General features: G+C 42.5%; 1 protein-coding gene across 1 annotated transcript in view; it reads left to right on the top strand.

Moving 5' to 3' along the window:
* Positions 1 to 713: 713 nt before the first annotated feature.
* The window catches only part of LOC140195287 (histone deacetylase 9-like), a 700,837-nt gene continuing 676,729 nt past the window's right edge, over positions 714 to 24,821 (top strand). The window contains exon 1 of the mRNA XM_072253371.1: positions 714 to 852. The gene's annotated coding sequence lies outside the window, so the exon portion shown is untranslated. The remainder of the gene's footprint in view (positions 853 to 24,821) is intronic.

The following is a 24,821-nucleotide window of genomic DNA, read 5'->3' as shown; positions in this document are numbered from 1 at the left end:
TAGGACCACAAGGAATCTCTGATTTCTGAATTTGCTCCCGGTTTAGAAAACAGTCTATGCCTTTATTCCTTTCACCAAATTGCATGCCCATACATGGCCCTGCACTGTATTCCATGTGCCACTTCGTTGCCCATTCTCCTAATCTGTCCGAGCCCTTCAGCAGACTCTCTATCTGTCTGAAACTGAACTACAGTCTTTGCAGCCTTGAAGTCACATTTAGTTGGTTTTCGTAACCCATTTAATTTACACAAGATGGAAATATATGAGCTTAATGTAAATGTTTTTGAATGTTCAAATACTTATACAGTAATTTAATTGACACTTAATAGCGTACCCACCTGGTCCCACTGATTGTATTCACAGAATAGAACGTAAAACCTATTGCACCTAAACATGAATTAACAGGATAGATATTTATTTTAATTCGACGATGTTTACCATTTTTATATTTGAATGCAGTATAAACCATGCGTGTGCAAATCAGCATGAGAATCTGGATGCATTTCCTCTACTTAATTTTGTAACAACCTTTATCTGTCAAGTACATTACAAACACTATTTCTCAGTTGCCATGTATTTATTCTGCTGCCTGAATGTGGTACGAACAAGCCTTGTATTTATTAGACTCCTCAGGTTATTGGATTGCTATTTTTAGAAAACCCGAGCTGTGTGTTGCCACTAGTGCGGGCTCTGATCACATCTCGGTGGCAGACTGGATTTTCTAACCATTAACTATCTCTCTTCCTCATCCTGCTTCCAATGAATATGGCGGGGTAGAGTCGATCGGAGTTCGCCCAGTTTCTCGCCCAATTTCGGAAACTGGGACAGACGGGAAGAAATCGCTGCCGAAAGGTCAGTCATTGCTCCAAAATCCAAGTAATCTTGCAGTGCTTTGTGATCCGGAGATTAGAAGGTCGCATTCGGCTACGAGTTGGGAGTGGCAGAAGACAAAATGTTCAAAACAGTATTACGAAGTGAGAATATTAATTGTGCACTTCTCTAGAAGTCAGTTTTCAGAAGTAGCAGGACGCTTACAGTGTATTGACTGCGTGTAACTCGCGCGGGGACAGAGGCAGGTCGCCCGCTGATCAACATATTTGCAAACTGTTGTAAAATAAGTTAAATGGACGTGAAACGACATAGTTCAGTTGAGTGAGAGAAGACTCAAGAGCGATATGCTAAGAGAATACTAATCAGTCCCCCCTCCTTGTCACCTTCACATCTCTCCCTTTCTCGTTCGCAGTCTTGCGTGCACTGAGTTAGTTTGGCGTACATACAGGTGGTCAGTGCATTTATTCATCAGTAGCCTCTTCTTACATTTGTCTTTCGCGTGCCGTATCTCTGTTACTAATGCAGAGTCCATTTGCTGTAGATGCAGTTGTTTCATATTTGCAGGTCATTTGGATGTAACTACCTTTACTACCCCCCATATATTGTTCCCAATGTACTTATATGATATGGTTTTCATGTAACGGAAGGCAAAAACTGACATTTCCAACAGAACTGGATTTCAGTTGGCTGGTCTAAAATTTAAGCTGCACCTCGGTAGACAACACATTAGCAAGCACATTACCAAGCACACACTTGGCGGATTTACGTTTGTTTGCATGTTTCCTGATTATATTGCGTCTTTTGAAAAGGAGTTACGCGTTTTCGCATGTTGTTAATCTACACCTGCAACAGTTTATACAGCTATGCAGCAATCAAATAGGGGGAGATGGCTTGGGAGTGGTGGCTGGTCTCCAGATTGTCAGAATCAGAATCGGGTTTAATCATCACTGGACTATGTCTTGAAATTTGTTGTTTTGCAGCAGCAGTTCATCATTAAAACAAAACATTAAAATTACGATAAGAGATACATGTAAACAAATAAATTAAGTAAGTAGTGCAAAAAGAGAGCAAGAAAATAGTGAGGTCGTGTAGGTGGGTTCATTGTCCATTTAGAAATCTGATGGCTGAAGGGAAGAAGCTGTGCCTGAAACACTGAGTATGTGTCTTCACCCTCCTGTTCTCCTCCTTGTTGGGAGCAATGAGCGGAGGGCATGCCCTGGGTGATGGTGCTCCTTAATGATGGATGCCACATTCTTGAGGCATCATCTTTTGAAGCTGTCCTAGATGCTGGGAAGGCTAGTGCCCATGATAAAGCTGACCCAGTTTACAACTTCCTGCAGCCTTTTCCAATCCTGTGCTGTGGTCCCTCCATACCAGGCAGTAATGCAACCAGTTAGAATGCTCTCCATGGTACACCTGTAGAACTTGTGAGAGTCTTTGATGACATGCCATATCTCCTCAAAATTCTAAGGAAGTACAGCCACTATTGTGCCTTCTTTGTTACTGCATCACTATATTGGTCCCTGGATAGATCCTCAGAGATACTGACACTCAGGAACTTAAAACTACTCACCCTTTCCATTGCTAATATTTGGATGAGGATCTTGTGTGTGTTCCCTTGATTTTCCCTTCCTGAACTACACAATCAGTTCCTTGGTTTTACTGATGTAGAGTGCAAGGTTGTCGTTGTGACACCACTCAACCAGCTGATCTATCTTGCTCATATATGCCTCCTCGTCACCATTTGAAATTCTGCTAACTATGCTTGTCTCATTGGCAAATTTATAGATTCAATTTGAACTGTGCCTAGCAACACAGTCATGGATGTAGAGAAAATAGAGCAGTGGACTAAGCATGCGTCCTTGAGGTGCATCAGTGTTGATTATCAGCGAAGAGGAGATGTTATCTGCAGAGCCTGTGGTCTCCTGGTGAGGAAGTCAAGGAACTGGTTGCAGAGAGAGGTACAAAGGCCTAGGATCTGGAGCTTGTTGGTTAGAACTGAGAGTACAATTGTGTTGAATGCTGAGTTGTAATCAATAAACAGCAAACTGACATAGGTTTTGCTGGTGTCCAGGTGATCTAAGATTGAGTGAAGAGTCAGTGGGATTGCATCCACTGTAGACCTATTGTGGCGATAGGCAAATTGCAAAGGGTCCATGCCATGCTTAGGCAGGAGTTGATTCTGGCCATGACCGAGCTCTCAAAGCATTTCATCACAGTGATGTGAGTCCAACTTGGCAATAATTGTTGAGGCAGCTCACCCTTCTCTTCTTGGGCACTGGTATGATTGTCACCCTTATGAAGCAGGTGGGAAACTCTGACTGCAGCATTGAGAGATTGACAAGTCCTTGAACACTCCCACCATTTGGTTGGCACAGGTTTTCAGAGCCCTACTAGGTACACCATTGGGGTCTGAAGCCTTGCAATGGTCCACCCCCTTTCTTGAAAGAGGTTCTGAAGTTAGCCTCCATAACAAGATGATGCCGGTGAACCATGGTGATGTTCTGCAGACCTCTTTTGAATTACTCACAGTGCAATCTGTAGCATGTATTTTCCCTTCAAGCAATGTACTTTTAAATCAAATTAATGATCTACAGTTTCATGATCTTCTGAAGATCTCTGCAGACTTAACCTCAAGTGGTGAAGGCTCATTGCCATAGTTGGAAGCAAGGTGGAGTGGGGGGGGGGTACTCAAAGCCAAGGTGAAACACAGAGAGATGAGACCCCCTCTACCCAGCATCTTGCAAGCAAATGTGCAGTTGCTGAAGAATAAAATTGAGGACCCGAGGGCAAGATTGCTGTATCAGAAGGAAATGAGACATTGGTGTGTTCTATTTTTGACTGAGACATGGCTTAATCCCAGTGCACCAGATAGAGGGATCAGACCTGAAGGCTTCTTGGTTCATAGGATGGACCGATGATTTGTAAAAAACTAAAGGTGGAAGTTTGTGCTGCATTATCAACTCTCAGTGGTGCACTGATGTGGTGGTTTTGTCAAACTCCTATTCCCCCAACCATGAACACCTAACAATCAAATGCTGTCCGTTCTATTTACCTAGGGAGTCCTCCTCCATAATCCTGACAGTAGCTTACATACCACCAGTGGCCGACTATAATCTAGTGCTTGGATACCGTCTCCAAACAAGAAACAGTGCATCCCCGCACAATTCAAGTCATATTCAGGGACTTCAACCAGGCTTCTTTGCAGAAAACCCCGCCCAGTCACTATCAGCATATAACATGTAGCACCAGAGGTTCCAATACACTAGATCACCTACTAACTAGATCACCTAAGGAATGCCTACTGTTCTATGCCTAGACTATTTTGGTAAATCTGATCTCTTGACTCTCCTTCTCCGACTTGCATACACACAGATGCTAAAGAGCAAAGCTCTAGAGGTTAGAAAAACAAAGAGGTGGTTGTGGGAGGCAGAGGAGTGGCTACTGGATTGCTTCGAGTGGTGGACTGGACCATATTCAAGGACTCACCTGAATAAATACACAATGTTTGTAACAGACTTTATTAAAACAGTTGTGGATGAGAGTGTCCCCATTAAATCATTCAGAGTCTTCCCCAACCAGAAGTTGTGAATGAACCGTGAGACCTACAATCTGCTGAGGGCAAATTCAGAGGCATTCAAGTCCATTGACCAACAAAGTAATACAGGGAGGGAGGGGAAGATGGCAGCACGATGCAGCTCGCAGTGGCCACTCCGGTGGTGATGTCTGTTATTTGTCAAGTAGGGTGCCGTGCACAATCCTGATTTGATAGAGACGGACGTGAGAGCATGGAGGAACATCTGGTGAAACTCCTGAAATGCCTGCTTCGCTGCTGCTGCTACTGTGTGGTCCAGAATCTCCGAGGGGAAGGCCCCGACTCCTCGGCTTTGTTTGTTGCTCGGCGGCCAGGGCATGGTCGAAGTGCTCAGCAGCGGATGGTGCTCGGAGGGGCTGGTCAGAGGCTCGAGGTTTTCGGACAGACTCGGTGCTTCCAATGGTGCCGCATCGGCAAGTTGTCGTCGCTTGGAGGTTTATGGTGGGGAGAGTTTTACCCTTCTGCCGCCTGCTGGAGATGATGAGGCTATCGGGACTTTGAGACTTTTTTTTTACTGTGCCCATGGTCTGCCCTTTATCAAATTATGGTATTGCTTTGCACTGGTGTAACTATATTTTATAATTATGTGGTTTTGTAAGTTTTAGCCTTGGTTTGTCCTGTGTTTTCTTGTGATATCATTCTGGAGGAACATTGTATCATTTTTTAATGCATATATTTCTAAATGACAATAAACAAGGACTGAGTGTCCTCATAATCTAATCTAAAAAGAAAGTTATAAGAGGTCCAGGAATGATCTCCAGAAAGCCATCTTACAGGCAAAGTGGCGGTTCTGAACTAAACTTGAATTAATGAAGGTTGCTTAACAGTTGTGGCCGGGCATAAATACTATAACCTCTTATACAATTAAAGCCAGATGAGCTCAGTGCCTTCGGTGCTTGCTTTGACCGTCAAAACATGGAGGAACCATCACAAACCTCTGCAGCCCCTGGTGGTCCAGTCATTTTAGTCTCTGAAGCCAACATGCGAGCAAGCTTCATGAGGGTGAACCGAAGGAAAGCGTTCGTCACAAACAGGTTCTAAATGCCCATGCTGGAGAAGGTGGCTGGAGTGCTCACTGAGATTGTTAACCTCTTGCTACCGCACTCTGAGGTACCCGCCTACTACAAGCAGACTTCACTTATTCCGAAGCCTAAGAAGAACGTGATATTCTGCCTCAAAGACTATCATCCACAGTGATGAGGTGGTTTGGGAGGTTGATGATGAAACAGATCAACACCTGCCTGAGAAGCAACTTGGATCCACTGCAGTTTGCCTACCGGAACAGCAGGTCCACAGCAAAAGCCATCTCATTGGCTCTTCACTCAACACTGGAACATCTGGACAGCAAAGATGCATAACCAGGATGCTCTTTACTGACTACAGTTTGGCATTCAATACCATCACTCCCTCAAAAGTAATTGATAAGCTTCAAAACCTCAGCCTCAATAGCTCCTTGTGCAATTGGATCCTTGATTTCCTCACTTGCAGCCCCAATCAGTTTGGATAGGCAATAACATCTCTTCCACAATCTCCATCAGCACAGGTGCACCACAAGGCTATGTCTTAGCCCCCTGCTCTACTCACTTTACACTTATGACTGTGCGGCTAAGCACATCCCAATGCTGTATTTAAGTTACTTGATGACACCACTGAATCAAAGATGGTGACTGATCAGCATATAGGAGGGAGATTGAAAATCTGGCTCAGTGATGCCACAACAACCACCTTATAGTCAATGTCAGCAAGAACAAGGAACTGATTCTTGACATCAGGATGAGGAAACCAGAGGCCCATGAGCGAGTCCTCATCAAAGGATCAGAGGTGGAGAGGATAAACAACTTTAAATTCCTTGGTGTTACCATTTTGGAGGACTTGTCTTGGGCCCAGCATATAAGAGCAGTCATGAAGAATGCATGGTAGTGCCTCTGCTTCCTTAGAAGATTGCGGAGATTCGACATGACATCTAAAACTTTGACAAACTTCAGTAAATTTGTGGTGGAAAGTAGAGTGACAGGCTGCACCAGAGCCTGGTATGGAAATACCAATGTCCTTGAATGGAAAATCCTATAAAAAGAAGTGGATACAGCCCAGACCATCACGGGTAAAACTCTCTCCACTATTGAGCACATCTACATGGTGCGCTGTCACAGGAAAGCAGCATCCATCTTCAGGGATCCCTCACAACACAGGTCGTGCTCTCTTTTCACTGCTGCCATCAGGAAGAAGGTACAGGAGCCTCAGGACTCACAACTCTCGGTTCAGGAGCAGTTATTATCACCCAATCATCAGGCTCTTGAATCAAAGAGGATAACTTCACTCAACTTCACTTGCCCCATCATTGAAATGTCCCCACAGCCTATGGACTCACTTTCAAGGACTCTTTCTCTCATGTTCTCGGCATTCATTGTTTATTTATTTAATATTATTATTTCTTTGTTTTTGTATTGCGTAGTTTGTTGTCCTTTGCACACTGCTTAAACACCCAAGTTGGTGCAGTGTTTCATTGATTTATGGATTTATTGAGTATGCCTGCAAGAAAATGATCTTGGGGTTGTGTACGGTGACATATATGTACTGTGACAATAAATTTACTTTGACCTTTGACAGAGATGACAGGGTCACTGGATGCTAAGTACATTTGCGCAGGTGTAGTTTTTTTCTCCCTTTCAAAGCATGCATAAAAGGCATTGAGCTAACCTGGGAGTGAAGCATCACAGCTATTCATGGTGTTAGGTTTCACCTAGCCTACACACCCTGCCAGAGTGGATGTGCGTCCCATTCCATCTCTAACTTCCATCGGAATTCTTTTTCCGTTATTAAAATTGCCTTCGTAGTTTGTACCTGGACTTCTTAATATAGTTCTGGATTGCCAGTCTTGAATGCCACAGATCTAGCCATCAGCAGATTATGAATCTCAAGGTTTATGCGTGGCTTTTGGTTTGGATATGTCTGGTATGTTCTCAAAGGCACACATTCATCCACACAGGTCTGTGACAACAGATTCAGAGATGAGTCCCTGTATATTGTCCGGTCCAATGACTCGAAGCAGTCCTGTAAGCACTCCCCTGCCTTCCTTGACCATGCTTTCTTGGCCCTTACCACTGGTGATTAAGAATGCTACTGTGATTGAAAGATGTTTAAAAAAGATTCGTTTGATTGTTATAAGTAAAGGGATGTTAAGCACTGAAATATGAATATAAAATATAATTAACATACACTTTGAAGATTTTTTTCCAAAGATTTAGACAAAATTTGCATTCATTTAAATTGTGGTGTGTCATGGCGAAGAAGAATTCATTTAAATGAGAGTTGATAGCCATTGAGGGCCAAATGTTGGCTTAAGGATGAAAAGCAGAGGTGACAAGATTAGAGAATGATGGATGATAAAGGATATTGAAAGTTTGATCTGGAGAAAGCAGAAACTTGGCAATATGAAACTGAGATCAAGAGAGGAATATAACTGGTGAAGAAAAAAACTTAAGGAAGAAATTAGGAGGGAAAGTGGGACAAAAATATCATCAGCAAATAAGATTAAGGAGAATTGTAAAATTTTCTAGAATATAGAACAGTACACCACTGGACAGGCTGTTTGGCCTATGAAGTTGTGCCAGTCTTGATGCAAACTTATATTAAATGCCCTCTTTCTGTTTATCAGCCATATTCCCTTCATGGTCATGTGTCTATCTAAAAACCTCTTAAACTTCACCAAACTGGCTGATTCCATTATTACCCTGTAGCCCATTCCAGGCATCTACCCACACCCCCTCATGTAAAAAACCTGCCCTCATGTTGCCTTTATATTTCCCCTTTCTAACCTGTGAAAGCAGGTATTTGACTTTTCTGCCCTGGGGACAAGATTCCAACTCTCTTCTCTGTCTATGCTTCTCATAATTTTAAAAGCCTCTTTCAGGTCTCCCCTCAGCTACGATGCTGTAAGCAGAGCAACCCAAGTTGTCAAGTTGTGCCAAATTGAACAACTTGTCTTTATAGCTAATGGCCTCTAATCCAGGCAGATTCATGATAGACCTCTTCAGCACGTTTTTCATGCTCAACGCATCTTTACTATAATGGAATACTCTCAAGAGTGGTCAAACTAAAGTTTTATCTTGTTCAAGCATGACTTTCTTATTCTTATATTCAACACCCCTACCAATGAAAGAAAGCCTTCTTTATCACCTTTTCCACTTACGTAGCTATTTTCTGCTACCTATTGATCTGGACCCTCAGGTCACTCTGTACTTCAATACAATGATGATGCTGAAAATAAATTGTATACTTTCTCCTTCCATTTGACCTCCCAAAGTGCAAAACCTCAGAACTTGTCCAAATTAAACTCCATAAATTCTGTAAGTATATTAGAAGCAAGAGGGTAGCCAGGGAGTGTGTGGATTCCCTTAGGGATCAAAGTGGTAATCCATGTGTGGAGCCAGGTGATCTGGGCAGGGGCCTAAATGAATACTTCTTATCTGTATTAACTAAGGGAAAGGTCATGGAAGATGGTACATTCAGGGAGCAATAAATGGATAATCTTCAACAGGCTAGTATTAAGAAGGAGGAAGTGTTAGACGTGTCATAATTAATTGTTGATAAGTTTCCAAGGCTGGGTGAAATCTATCTTAGTTTGCAATGGGAAGCAAGGAAGGAGGTTGCTTGGATCCTGATGAAGAAGTTTTGCATTTTCTTTAGTCAGAGTTGAGGTGAGAAAAAATGGAGAACAGTAAATGTTTCTTAATTTAAGAAAGGCAGAAGGGATAAGACAAACAACTGAACGTTGGTGAGACTCATGCCAGTGATAGGAAAATTACTAGAGAAAATCCTAAGGCAGAAGACATTGTCTACATAAACTTTAAGATTCAAGATTGTTTAATTTCATTTCCAGTACACAAGTGTAAAGGAAAACAGAATAATTGTTACTCCAGATCTGATGCAGCAGTCAAGAAAAAACACAATAAGGTAAAGAACCAAAAATAGAATAACACAATAAATATAAATCCATAAGATAGTTTATATACATGGTTTGATTGTACATACATAAAGTAGTGCTAGGTACAGGAGAGTCTGGCTGGGCAACGAAATCTGGGCCCGGAGCAAGTCGCTGGGTGGTGTGGTCTAGGCTAGGAATGAGTTGATGGGTTGCAAAATCCGGGTCCCAAACCCTTTGCAGCAGCAGTTCCTTGGATTCCTAGTACAAGGTACCTTACACTGTTTAGACAATTTAAACACCAGCCAGATGGACTGAAAAGGCAGGATGTTGGTCAGGACAAGAGTTGATTTCTCTCATTCTTCGCAACAGTCATTGCCGTGGCGCTGAGGCAATGAAAACTGGCCCAGCTGCTGTGCTCCATGCCTGCTAATATGATGAACTGGTAAGTGAGGCTTTGGGCCTACTCCAGCTGCTCTGGGGTTCAGATGTGGGGGCTCATTTTTGGTTCAGAATGCTATTGTTTTCTTCAATTGTTTGCATGATTTGTATTTTTTCTCTTCCTCTTGAGCATCAAGTGTTAGTCTTTTAGTTTTATTTTTTATTCTTTTTCTTCTTTAAATTGCGTTGTTTTGGATTTCTTGCTTTATGGCTACCTGTGAGCAAGCAAATCTCAAGTTCGTATCATTTATACATTCTTTGGTAATAAATAAATGTTCTTGAAATGTCTGTGCATAAGGTGACTCTGAGTGGAAATGTTAAAGTAATGTTGGTGGGTCAGTGGATGGAGAGTTGATCAGCCTTACTACTTGGGGCAAGGAACAGACTTTGAGTCTGGTGGTCCTGGCTTTGATGCTATGTAGCCTCCTCCCTGCGGGGAGTGGAACAAACAGTCATTGAGCAGTCTGGAGGGAATCTTTCAGGATATTGCTCTCTTTTTTTGGCACCTTTCTGTAGATGTATTCTTGGTGATGTTTAGGTTGGTGCTGGTGATACATTGGGCCATTTTGATTGCCCATTTTAGAGCCTTCCTGTGCACCACAGTGCAGTTTCTGTACCATGCAGTGATGCAACATGTCAGGATGCTCTTTACTGCACATCTGTAGAAGGTAGTTGAGCATTGAAGTGCAAAATCCAGCTCATTTCTCAGAAACTACTCAGAAAGTAGAGCTTCCAATAATGTGCCGCTGAAGTATGTAAAGAGAGGTGTGAGTGGTGTGAGATCTTCTGCAGCTGATAACTATCTGCTTGGTCTTGTTGACATTGAGGAAGATGGTATTTGCCTGGCACCAGTCCTTGAGCTCTCCCACCTCCTCTCTGTAGGTCATCTTATCATTGTTGGTGTTGAGCCCTACCACTGTCATGTCATTGGTAATCTTAATGTGATACCCAGGTGTTGGCTGTATGTGTGAGCAGTGTGTACAACAGGGACAGCATACAGCCTCCAGAGGGGGCACCTGTGTTTAGGATGATGGGGAAGGAGGAGCGTGAATCCTAACTACCTGAGGTCTGTTGGTTAGGAAGTCCAACACCCAGTTGCATAGAGATGTATTTAGACCAACGAGTTGGAATTTGTTCACCAAGGTCTGTGAAACAATAGTGTTGAATGCTGAACTGAATTCCTGAAACAGCATTCTGACATAAGTGTCCTTGTTTTAAGACCATAAGACGTAGGAGCAGCATTAGGCCATTCAGCCCATCAAGTCTGCTCCGCCATTCCATCATGGCTGATCCCAGGTCCCACTCAACACCATACACCTGTCTTCTGCCATATCCTTTGATGCCCTGACTGATCAGGAAAGGATCAACTTCTGCCTTAAATATACACATGGACTTGGCCTCCACCACAGTCTGGGGCAGAGCATTCAACAGGTTTACTGCTCCCTGGCCAAAAATTTCCTCCTTACCGCCATTCAATTTTGAGGCTGTGCTTTCTAGTTCTTGATACCCCCACCTATAGGAAACATCCTCTCCTCATCCACTTTGTTTAGTCCTTTCAACATTTGGTAGGTTTCAATGAGATTCTCCCCCATCCCTCCACACTCTTCTAAATTCTAGTGGGTACAGGTCCAAAGCTGCCAAATGCTCTACATATGTTAACTCCTTCATTCCTGGAATCATCCTCGTGAACCTCCACTGGACTGTCTCCAATGGCAACACATCCTTTCTAAGATATAGGGTCCAAAACTATAGGGTCTGACTAGTGTCTTATAAAAGCTCAGCATTATCTCCTTGCATTATTTCAGCATTATTCGATTCCCCTTGAAATAAATGCCAACATTGCATTTGCTTTCTTTACCACAGAACCCTACTGGGAATCTTGCATGAGGACATCTATATCCTCTGCACCACTGATCTTTGAACCTTCTCCTCATTTAGATAATAGTCTGCACTATTATTCCTTTTACCAAAATGCATTATCACACATTTCCCACTGTATTCCATCTGCCACTTCTTTGCACATTCTTCCAATTTGTCTAAGTCCTGCTGCAATAGCATTGCTTCCTCAGCACTACCTACCCCTCCACCTATCTTCGTATCATCAGTAAATTTTGCCACAAAGCCATCAATTCCATTATCTAAATCACTGACAAACAATGTGAAAAGCAGTGGTCCTGATATCAACCCCTGAGGAACACCACTAGTCACTGGCAACCAACACAGAAAAGACCCCTTTTATTCCTACTTGCTGCCTCCTGCCTGTTAGCCATTCCACTATCCATGACAGTATCTTTCCTGTAACACCGTAGGATTTTATCTTTCTAGGTTTCAGTGTCAGGGCCAGGTTCATGACAGATGCTACGGCACCTGTCATAGAGTGTTTTTGTCAGTAAGTATGTTCAATGTGGTAGGAATGGGGACTTTAATGTGTATCATTACCAACCGTGCAACACACATTATGATGTTTGCCATCAGTGTCAACGTTCATACTTGATTACTTCTGAAGAACCTCTTGACCATGTCTGCATGCTTTTATGCATTGAGCTGTAGCCATGTGATTGGCTGATTAGGTATTTGTATTAACAAGCAGGTGTACAGGTGTACCAAATAAAGCGGTCACTGAGGGTGGATCCACTACTTGGATGTGAATGTATGAGGCATAGTTAGTAATTTTGCAGATGACGCAAAGGTGATGGTATTGTGGACAGCAAAGATACCCTAAGTTCACAGTAGGACATAGATCAGACGGAAAGTTGTACAAAATATTAACAGATGAAAGTTAAGCCTGATAAGTGCCAGATGATGCATTTTCTGAAGTCAGATTTGAGTAGGACATATGGCAGGGCACTAAGGAAAATTGATGAACAGACAGACCGCTTGTTTTCAGTCTATCATTCACTCAATGTGGCAACAGGATGGTATAGGCATAAAGCATACTTGCCTTCATAGGACTGGGTATTGAATATAAAAGTTGGGAGGTTGTGTTATAACTTTATCAAACAGCAGTTCCTGTCACCTCACTATAGGAACAATGTAGTTGTGCTAAAGAGCATGCAGAGGCGATTGCTTGGTTTGGAGGAGCTGAATTATCGAAAGAGATTGGCGAGGCTGGGTTTGTATTCTTTGGAGCAAAGAAGGCTGAAAGGTGACCTGATAGAATAGAGGTGTATAAAATTGTGAAGCATAGATAGGGTAGATGGTCAGAATCTTTCCCATGGTATGGGGTATTAAAACCAAGAGGACATAGGTTTAAGGTGAGTGGAGTTTTAAAGCGGATTAGAAGGGAAAGGATTTTACTCAGGCAACAGTTGATCTGGAATTCAGTGCCAAAGGTGATGATGGAATCAGATAAATTCACTAAGTTTAAATAGGTAAGGCATAGATCAGAGGTTCCCAACCTTTTTTATGCAATGGACCAATATCATGGTGATCAGGCTGGGAACCCCTGGCATAGATGATGTGGAAAAATTGGATGAATGTTGATGGCCAACATGGTAAATATGATCATAATGGCTGAAGAGCCTGTTGCTCAGTAAATTCTGTTTCTAACAGTAAACTAAAACAGAAGGAAATCTGGCCATCGTCTCTGAAATACACTATATATGAAATGTATTGAGTTACTCGTCTGAGAACATGTTAATGATCATACAATAAATAATTCATAACCAATCAAAAATCAAGTATATATTTAAATATATATATATATATCCTGGTGCAGAGTCTCAAACTTTTATCCACCCCTTGGCCTCCACAGATGCTGCTCGACTCACAGGGTTCTTCCAGCAGTTTACTTTTACTCCAGATTTCAGCATATGCAATCTCTTGTGTCTCTATCTTAGTTCCTTCTTCATTAAAGAAAAGCATCAAATAACTTCTGAAAAGAGATTTCTGGCAATCAAGAACCTTGAAATGCAGCATTCCATTACAGTTGATTTCATATAGCACTAATTTGTTAGCTGGAATGACAAACCTGTCAGGCCTCGCTAATGGTAACGATACAAGAAAACTGGCTGTGTACTTCTGCAGGTTGAACAACATTTGGATAAGGTACTGAATGTTGCAGGTAGCAAAGTGTATACTTTGGGTAGAGGACATCAATGACCATCACGAAGAGTGACTTGTTAGTATTGCCACTGACTGAGCTGCCCTAGCCCCAAAAAAGCATGGCCACCACTGTGGAAGTTAGTGAGTGATAAACCCACTTGATCTTGACCTCACCCGTCAACTTTGGGCAGATGCATCCACCAATGATAGCATTGGCAGAAGTGAGCCAATTCTTGGGGACACAGTGCTAACAAGTGACACAATAACCCAGACGTTAATACGAAGTTTGGACCATTCAATTCTAGAGCTCATTACAGCTTTCATCCACATATTGTCTAATGAGCTGAATTTCAGAGGTGATGGGACTTAGGAGTGAATACCCTTGATATCAAGCTGCTTTGAACTGTGTTTGGCATTGAGATGTCCTGATAAAACTGATGTCAATTAGAATCAAGGTGAAAACAATCCTGTGATCAGAATCATGACTTGCACAGAGGAAGATGAATGTGGTTGTCACAGGTAAGTCAACCTAGTCCTAGGGTATCATTGCAGGAGTCCCCCATGCAGTGTTTTCAGCCCAACCATCTTCAGCTGCTTCGCTAATGATTCTCCTTCCATCATAAGATCAGAAATTGAGATATTTCCTGATGAGTACATAGTCATCAATTCCAGTTGCAAGTGAAGCGGCCTTTACACGTATGCAGTAAGAGCACCAGAACTGGGTTCCACAGACCCCTCAGTTAGTGGTAGGGGTCCATAGTACATTGTGCTTTTCTCTAAAGTTTTCAATATTTGCTGTTTTTTCTTGTTGACTATTACAACCAAACTTCTACTCTTGAGTTAACTTCTTGCCATATCTTAGCTATTCAAGGTATCGATAAATACTGAACACTTTTGGTGAGGAACTAAAGTTCTTCATCACACACGTTAAGGTAAATCAAGCTACAATGCATAAGCCAAAGCCAAACTGGCGGAGGAACTCAGCAGCTTGAGAAGCTTCTATGGGGAGAAAAGAATTGTCAGCATTTTAGCCCCAGGCATCAGAACTGAAGTATACAGGGAAGATAGTCTGCATAAAGGGGAGAGTTGGTGGGCTGAAACAAGGGCCAGTGGATGATAGGTGGATAAAGGAGGGATGGGGGATGTTGAGCAAAGCTAAAGATGTGTGTGTGTGTGTGTGTGTTGGGGGGGTGGGGTAGAATTGGGAGACAGAGGCAGGTAGGTGATAGGTGGAAGCGGACAAGTTTAAAAAAGGCAGATGGAGTCACATGGGGAGAGAAGGGTAATGATGGAGGTAGAGGGTGAAGGATGATAAAGCGGGGATGCAAAAGGCATGTGCTAGAATCTGATAAGCAAGAAAGGTGATAATGGGGAGGAGAGATGAATGGCAGGTAGAATCCTATGTGGGAGGGACTCTCGTTGGTGAAATGTTTGGGTAACCGGTGCATTGAATTTCAGAAGGGAGGAAATGTTGGGGATTTGAAGTGGAGTTTGGTGAAGGGAACAGAATGGGAGGACAAGTTGAATCAGTATGGTGGATGCTTATGATTAGATTTTTAAGGTAAAATTGAAAAAAAACATACTTAAGACCTCAACAAATTAGATGAGTCATAGTTTCAAAATAGTGAGAAAACTGGAAAGTGATTATAGACTAGTATCCTCTGAGCTCATAATATGGAGGTTTTGTCAATGTGATCATCAAGTCTGTATGGAGAAAATCAGAAACGAATAAAATGATACAAGTTGAAAGTTGAAGCTGAACTTTGGTTGCTGTAATCTGTCTCTGTATGCAGCTCGCCCTTTTTAGATAAAACAGAAACTGAGGGCTGTGACAGTTTCTTCCTCTTCTTAAAAGTTTTGTCTGAAATTTATTTTCTGTACTTTGATCAAAGTGCCTGGTAATACAAGTGCAACAGATATATTAAGTCTTGCTATGATAACTTTTTTTTAGCACAGTTCCAATATCACAATGTAAAATGTAACCCTTGAGCTACTGGCTAATATTTTATCATCTTGCTTTCTTTATTTTTTGCAAATGAAAATGAGGATGCTGCAATAATGGAAATTCTACAATTAACAATCACTTTCTATTTGTGATTCAGTCAGAATAATTCACACTAGCTTTGTCTTGCCTAGTAAATACACCCAGTGCTGGTTACATCAATGAGGTTTGCTGACAATACCACTGTCATGGCTGAATCAAAAGTGATGACAAATCAGCATATAGGAGGGAGATTGAAAATCTGGTGAAGTGGTGCCATAACAACAACCTCTTACAAAATGTCAGCCAGACCGAAGAGCTGATTATTGGCTTCAGGAGGAGGAAAGTAGAGGTCCATGAGTCAGTCCTCATTGGAGGATCGGAGGTGGAGAGGGTCAGTAGCTTCAAATTCCTTGGTGTTATTATTTCAGAGGACCTGTCCTAGGCCCAGCATGTAAGTGCAATTACAAAGAAAGCATGGCAGTGCCTCTACTTCCTCAGGAGATTGCAAAGATTTGGCATGACATCTGAAGTTTTGACAAAGTTCTATAGATGTATAGTACAGAGTATATTGACTGGCTGCATCACAGCCTGGTATGGAAACACCAATGCCCTTAAACAGAACATCCTACAAAAAGTAGAGGATTTGGCTCCTTCCATCACAGGTCAGGCCCTCCCCACCATTGAGCACATCTACATGAAATGTCGCAGGAAAACAGCTCCATGATCAGGGACCCCCATCACCCAGAACATACTCACTTCTCGCCACTGCCATCAGCACAGGAGCCTCAGTTTCACGAATAGCTATTATCCTTCAACCACCGGGCTCTTAAGCTAAAGGAATAACTTCGCTCAGCTTCACACGCTCCATCATTGAAATGTTCCCACAACCTATGGACTTGCTTCCAAAGACTCTTCATCGCATGGTCTCGATACTTACTAATTATTTATTTATTATTCTTCTTTCTTTCTCTTTATTTGCCCAGTATGTGTCTTTTGCACACTGGTTGAATGCCCAGGTTGGTTCGGTCTTTCATTGATTTCCTTATGGTTATTATTCTGTTACAGATTTATTGAGAGTGTCCACAATAAAACAAATCTCAGGGTTGTATATAGTGACATACATATACTTGGATAATAAGTTTACTTTCAACTTTAGCAGTGATGCATGAACAAAGGTTTTTTTGTGACTAGTATCACTTAAAGCTAGTACTAGTACAAGTATGCTACAAAAGTGAGCAGAGATATATTGTTGCTGCACGGGAGAGTAACAGTGCCACATGATAGACTACAGATTGTAAAATTTTCTGACCATGCATGTACTCCAGAAAAACTCTCAGTGGGATGAGGCACTGTAGATATAGTATAATACTCTCAAAAACAGATCAGGCTTCAAATACCTGGATGTATTGCCTTAAGTGCAATGACTTTACATTTGTGCTCAGTAAATACCTCTTCAAATGCTATATCCCACCATCTGCCCCATTAGCTCAGATCCCTCTCACTTCAGATCGTACTTATTTCATCATCGTGTTACCATCCCTCACTACCGAAAACCCATCAATCAGCACTCGTTGAATATTCACAGTTGCCCCAGACACCAGCATATTTCACACTGTAGCACGACTCACACCCACCTTTCTCAGCTTTACATATAACCAGCTATTCAACACACACAGTCTGTTGTCACCGACATACTTCTCTTGCCTTGTGTGAAGCAAGCAACTGAATAAAACTGCCATTAAAATATAGAGGCCAGGCAAAGTGATAATCCTTTACTATGGAGAAGAAAGCCATTGCCATTAATAAGGTTGCGGCCAGTGGTTAGGCAGGAATAAAACATGATCTAAATACCCAAATTTGTACTTCTGCCTTCCACTCTCATTTCGTATCACAGTTTCGTCTATTTCAAAAGTTGCAGTTTGTATCAGGACATTCCTTTTGCAATCCTCAGTTATTCTGTCCCTCACCTGTACCCCATCCTTATGTGTTTCCTCTTTCAAATATCTAAAATCTGCGTCCTGGTTGGGAAATACAGTGGTTTCTGGTTAATTGGGCGACATTGTAACTAGTACATTTTGGCCCAATTAAATGGCTGCCCCAATAAATGGATGTTTCATAGAATTAGTTAAAAAGTATAAAAAAAGACAAACCACTGTTTAACTAAATATCTGTTTATGTATTTTAGAAACATAGAAACATAGAAAACCTACAACACAATACAGGCCCTTCGGCTCACAAAGCTGTGCCAAACATGTCCTTACCTCAGAAATTACCTAGGGTTACCCATAGCCCGCTATTTTTCTCAGCTCCATATACCTGTCCAGGAGTCTCTTAAAAAAAAACCCTATCATATCCACCTCCACCACCGTCGCTGGTAGCCCATTCCACGCACTCACCACTCTCTGCGGGGAAAAAAAAAACTTACCCCTGATATCTCCTCCATACCTACTTTCAAGCACCTTAAAACTGTGCCCTCTTGTGCTAGCCATTTTCTCAATTAGTTCTTTGTTCTTTAAGAGTTGGCCCAAATAATCCACTGACTCTATAAGCTGATGGCCCAATTAACTGGAATCCACTGTATTTAAAGGACAAAGGGTGATGAGATAGCGAAGATGAAGAAAATTCTTCACCAGATTTATTACTTGTAACTGATAGTCAAGTCTTCAGAATGTTCATAATTTGGAAGACAACCTAAAATCATTTGGTGTGACACAATATATTAGGGTCCTACAACTAGGACCTAGGCCAGGGAGAAGCCACATCTGAACACTTTGATGGTACACGATCTCTACAGTAAAGAACTTCAACAAGTGTGTGAGGGAGGATAGGCAGGTGGTAGAGAAGGGACGTGCTCAGATGTGTCTATTTTAATGTAAAGAGTATTGGGAACAAAGCGGATGAGCTTATAGCATGGATCAGTACTTGGAGCGATGATGTGGTGGCCATTACAGAGACTTGGATGGCTCAGGGACAGGAATGGTTACTTCAAGTGCCGGGTTTCAGATGTTTCAGAAAGGACAGGGAGGGAGGCAAAAGAGGTGGGGGCGTGGCACTGTTGATCAGAGATAGTGTCACAGCTGCAGAGAAGGTGGACGTCATGGAGAGGTTGTCTACGGAGTCTCTGTGGGTGGAGGTTAGGAACAGGGAGGGGTAAATAACTTTACTGGGTGTTTTTTATAAGCCGCCCAATAGTAACAGGGATATTGAGGAGCAGATAGGGAAACAGATCCTGGAAAGGTGTAATAATAACAGAGTTCTCGTGATGGGAGATCTTAATTTCCCAAATATCGATTGGCATCTCCCTAGAGCAAGGGGTTTAGATGGGGTGGAATTTGTTAGGTGTGCTCAGGAAGGTTTCATGACGCAATATGTAGATAAGCCTACAAGAGGAGAGACTGTACTTGATTTGCTGTTGGGAAATGAACCTGGTCAGGTGTCAGATCTGTCAGTGGTAGCATTTTGGAGATAGTAATCATAATTCTATCTCCTTTACAACCGCATTGGAGAGAGATAGGAACAGACAAGTTAGAAAAGCATTTAATTGGAGTAAGGGGAATTATGAGGCTATCGGGCAGGAAATTGGAAGCTTAAATTGAAAACAGATGTTCTCAGGAAAAATAGTACGGAAGAAATGTAGCAAATGTTCTGGGGATATTTGTGTGGAGTTCTGCATAGGTATGTTCCAATGAGACAGGGAAGTTATGGTAGAGTACAGGAATCATGGTGTACAAAGGCTGTAATAAACCTAGTCAAGGAGAAAAGAAAAGGTTACAAAAGGTTCAGAGAGCTAGGTAATGTTAGCGATCTAGAAAATTATAAGGCTAACAGGAAGGAGCTTAAAAAGGAAATTATGAGAGCCAGAAGGGGCCATGAGAAGGCCTTGATGGGCAGGATTAAGGAAAACCCCAAGGCATTCAACAAGTATGTGAAGAGCAAGAGAATAAGGCGTGAAACAATAAGACCTATCAAGTGTGACAGTAGGAAAGTGTTTATGGAACAGGAGGAAATAGCAGAAGTACTTAATGAATACATTACTACAGTATTCACTATGGAAAAGGATCTTGGTGATTGTAGTGCTGACTTGCAGCAGACTGAAAAGCTTGAGCATGTAGATATTAAGAAAGAAGAAGTGCTAGAGCTTCTGGAAAACATCAAGTTGGATATGTCGCCGGGACCTGATGAGATGTACCCCAGGCTACTGTGGGAGGTGAGGGAGGAGATTGCTGAGCCTCTGGTGATGATCTTTGCATCATCAATGGGGACGGGAGAGGTTCCGCAGGATTGGAGGGTTGCGGATGTTGTTCCCTTATTCAAGAAAGGGAGTAGAGATAGCCCAGGAAGTTATAGACCAGTGAGTCTTACTTCAGTAGTTGGTAAGTGGATGGAGAAGATCCTGAGAGGCAGAATTTATGAACATTTGGAGAGGTATAATATGATTAGGAATAGTCAGCATGGCTTTGTCAAGGGCAGGTCGTGCCTCATGAGCTTGATTGAATATTTTGAGGATATGACTAAACACATTGATGAAGGAGAGCAGTAGATGTAGTGTATATGGATTTCAGCAAGGCATTTGATAAGGTACCCCATAAATGCTTATTGAGAAAGTAAGGAGGCATGGGATCCAAGGGGACATTGCTTTGTGGATCCAGAACTGGCTTGCCCACAGAAGTCAAAGAGTTGTTGTAGACAAGTCATATTCTGCATGGGGGTCAGTCACCCGTGGTGTGCCTCAGGGATTTGTCCTGGGACCATTACTCTTCGTGATTTTTATAAATGACCTGGATGAGGAAGTGGATGGATGGGTTAGTAAGTTTGATGATGACCCAAAGGTTGGAGGTGTTGTGGATAGTGTGGAGATCTGTCAGAGGTTACAGTGGGACATTAATAGGATGCAAAATTGAGCTGAGAAGTGGCAGATGGAATTCATCTCAGATAAAAGTGATGTGGTTCATTTTGGTAGGTCAATTATGTGGCAGAATATAGTATTAATGGTAAGACTCTTGGCAGTGTGGAGGATCAGACGGATCTTGGGGCCTGAGTCCATAGGACGCTCAAAGCAGGTTGACTCTGTGGTTAAGAAGGCATACGGTGTATTGGCCTTCATTAATCGTGGAATTGAATTTAGGAGCCGAGAGGTAACGTTGCAGCTATATAGGACCCTGGTCAGACCTCACTTGGAGTACTGTGCACAGTTCTGGTCGCCTCACTACAGGAAGGATGTGGAATCCATAGAAATGGAACTGAGGAGATTTACAAGGACGTTGCCTGGATTGGAGAGCCTTAGGAAAACAGGTTGAGTGAACTCGGCCTTTTCTCCTTGGAGCGACGGAGGATGAGAGGTGACCTGATAGAGGTGTATAAGATGATGAGAGGCGTTGATCATGTGGATAGTCAGAGGCTGTTTCCCAGAGCTGAAATGGTTGCCACAAAAGGACACAGGTTTAAGGTGCTGGGGAGTAGGTACAGAGGAGATGTCAGGGGTAAGTTTTTTACTCAGAGTGGTGAGTGTGTGGAATGGGCTGCTGGCAACGGTGGTGGAGGCAGATACGATAGGGTCTTTTAAGAGTCTTTTGGATAGGTACATGGAGCTTTGAAAAGTAGAGGGCTATGGTTAAGACTAGTAATTTCTAAGGTAGGGACATGTTCGGCACAACTTTGAGGGCCAAAGGGCCTGTATTGTGCTGTTGGTTTTCTATGTTCTAAGTACTTTATTTGGAGCAGTTACAGAAGGCAGCTGTATTGCTTGGTGTAATATCAGATGCTGATATGGTTCAGCACCAAGAGGACACACAGTCTTGTGTATAGTTAGGAGCCAATTCTCAACACAAAGAAATGAAGGTCATGTCCACTTGCATCTTTGTATAGCCTACGCTCCTAAATTGTCTAATGGCTGATTCCTACCCTCTATTTCAGCTCAAGAAGAAATCAACTAATTTCTAAATGCTGCAGTGAAAATTCATACTCCTTTTCCTATCATGCCAGTTTAACTTCACTGCCATTATCCCCAGGCTGTAGTCATGACACTGGATCACAAAAGTATCCAGACATTTATTCTCCATAGATCACTAGGACTGCTCAAATACCAGCCCAGGAACATTGTAGTTACTCACTGGAGCTCTTAGAGTGACAGCATTTGTCATCTCACCACTGACATTCCATGGAAAGTCTTTTATAGCTATTGCCTGCTCCACCACCAAAACCATCTTCCTCATCCACTCAGTTAGATCTCTAAAGAAACTGTTCCATCATGACTCCCTGACCCACTTTTCTGTCTCCACTAACTATTCTGGGTCCGCTGGTATTTCCCATGCAACCACAGAGATTCAACTTCTGTTCCTTTGCTTCTGAGCTTCTCACCATCCAGGGCCCAGCACTGCTGAAGATTGTCTTCTAAGGCCGCTTTTAATATTCCCCGGTGGAATGTAATAAAAAGTCCTGGGTGCTTAGAGAAGGAATCCCGTAACCATGGGATTTAGCAGGTCAAGCCTCATCAAGAGCTGTTAAGTTTAAGGACTGTTAGGAGACAAAATTGGAGGAATCCAGCTACCTTAGAGTATTTTGGGGCTGGAGGAGATTAGAGAAGGACAGCATTGGTGATTTAATGTGGTTCTGTTTATTTGTGACTCTTTTACACAGTCTGTCACTGGCAGGCCACCAAAAAGTTGTTGCACAGATTGCCCTTGCCACTGTACTCGACAAGGCAGTGCTGTCATGACAGGAGTATTGCACAATAGAACACCACAACTCTTGATATTTACTTTACTGACTGCAGGGCTCCTCCTGCGTGACAAAGCTGGTGCTGACATTGCTTCAGTGCATCTACGCAATAATATACTGGGCAGTGCATACTCTTCACTCAAAGGGTAATGAGAGTACAGAACGAGCTGCAGCAGAAATGGTGACTGTGCATTTGATTTCAACATTTAAGAGGAATTTGGTGAGGTACAAGGATGGAAGGGGTATGGAGGGCATTGATCTGGGTGCTGGTTGATGGGACTATAGCAGATAAGTAGTTTGGCATAGACTAGATGGGCTGAAGGGCATGCTTCTGTGCTGCAGTGTATATTTCTATAACTCTGTGACTCTTTGCAGTGTGTATGCCGCCCCTGTGAGTAGTTTTGTGCATGAGAGTCTAAAGTATTTCATCTGCTGTCGGTCCTAATCACCACTTCTTGGTTTAGCTTGGTGGCTGAAATATAACCAGGCCAGTGCAATGTCAACAGACTGGCATTACCATGCATGATTTGTCACCAATGTTGGTAGTCAGCAGCTGGATGCTAAAGGATTATAACCCTTCTTCATTTGTGATATATCTGCACTGAAGTTCATGGGACTGCACAGATGCCACAGTGTAGAATCATCACAAAACCGCCTGTGAAGAGAGGATAAAATATAGTCAGGACTCTGAAAGAGGAATATCAGTGACCTTTATTGAGAACAATGGAACCTAAGACATGCTTCCCAAGAACCTATAAGTTCATAGACATAGTCAACTCGAAGGTTGAGAGTGGAGTCTTTGAGAGTGGAATTGATGATAATTGTTACATGTAATCCCCTGGTAACCCTCAGGCTCGTTCAACTCGCTTTCGTCAAGGGTGAGCAGCCTTTGGCCCCGCCAAACTGGGTAATCAAGCTTGTGTGGATGTTGTGTGATGTACCCCTCCCCGCCAAATAACAGACAGTACATCATACGCGATTAAATGATTACACTTTCTAGATCTTACTAGAACTATGTAATTAATAGAGATAAAATATAAAAGGAAAGTAAAAGGTGCCAAACTTATCAAAGTTCAACCACTTCGTGCACAACAGTTGGAGCTCAAGAAACGGAGTCTTCTTTCCACCATTGGAAACCCTCCGACCCCCTCGACCCGCCGCCTGGGACCAACCACGGTGGTCGACCAGACACTCCACACGAGTCTGTCTTCGCCTCCTCTCCTCGCTGAAGACCCTGGGCCTCGGACTCCCGTCGGCCAGCTTACAGCATCGCATCTCCTCTCTCTGTCCGCATCGCGCCTTCTCCCTCAACACCCACGAAAAGAATAGCTTACAGACACACAAGAAAGAATAACATCTATCCCAATTGGTTTGTTCTCTCTCTTATCAATAATATAACCCAAACAAGCAGAGAGAGAGAGAACTCCTTACATCGCAGTTATTATTACAGAAAAGCCTTTTTAATTATAACATAACAAAGAAGCCATTTTGTTAGCCTTCACAGTAACATAAAAGAAGAAACCCCTCACATACAGAAGCAGCTTGCATTGTTCTCATTGCAGTTCAGGTTGGAGTACTCTTCCTTATATCTTTCAGCTCAGAATCATTTTACACATCCCTATTCCCTCTGCTTTCACTCCTCTTTGTACCATTCTCCATGGCAAATAATTAAGCATTTGTAGAGAAACCATGAACTTAGCAAAAAACACACCAGAAACAAGAGGAAATCTGCAGATGCTGGAAATCCAAGCAATACACACACCAAATGCTGGAGGGCTCAGCAGGCCAGGCAGCATCTTTGCAAAAGAATACAGTCGATGTTTCAGGCTGAGACCCTTCAGCAGGACTGGAGAAAAAAAGATGAGTAGATTTAAAAGGTGGGGGAGGGGAGAGAGAAACACAAGGTGATAGGTGAAACTGGGAGGGGGCGGGGTGAAGATGAGAGCTGGGAAGTTGATTGGTGAAAGAGATAAAGGGCTGGAGAAAAAAATATATCAACTCCTGCCTCTTCACTCCCCAAAGGTGATGGCTACTGTAAATAAATCTGAAAGGCAACAGACAATTCTAATCATTGTCAAAGCCTACAAAAAACAAATATTTTGATTATAATCATTGATTGTTAATTCCAATAAATATTATTGGGCACTTTTCCTTGCAGTGTTCAGGCATGCAAGTTTAAAGACAAGCACTTATTAGAGAGCGGAACTCCAAAATTCTAACAGTCGTGTCAATTTGAAAGTTGCAATCTACCTACCATTTACTTATGGCAGACATTACTTACAGCTGGG

Source organism: Mobula birostris, chromosome 3, assembly GCF_030028105.1.
Source record: "Mobula birostris isolate sMobBir1 chromosome 3, sMobBir1.hap1, whole genome shotgun sequence".
Lineage (NCBI taxonomy): Eukaryota > Metazoa > Chordata > Chondrichthyes > Myliobatiformes > Myliobatidae > Mobula > Mobula birostris.
Note: the sequence above shows the minus strand (reverse complement) of the source record. Positions and strands in the feature narration are given on the sequence as shown.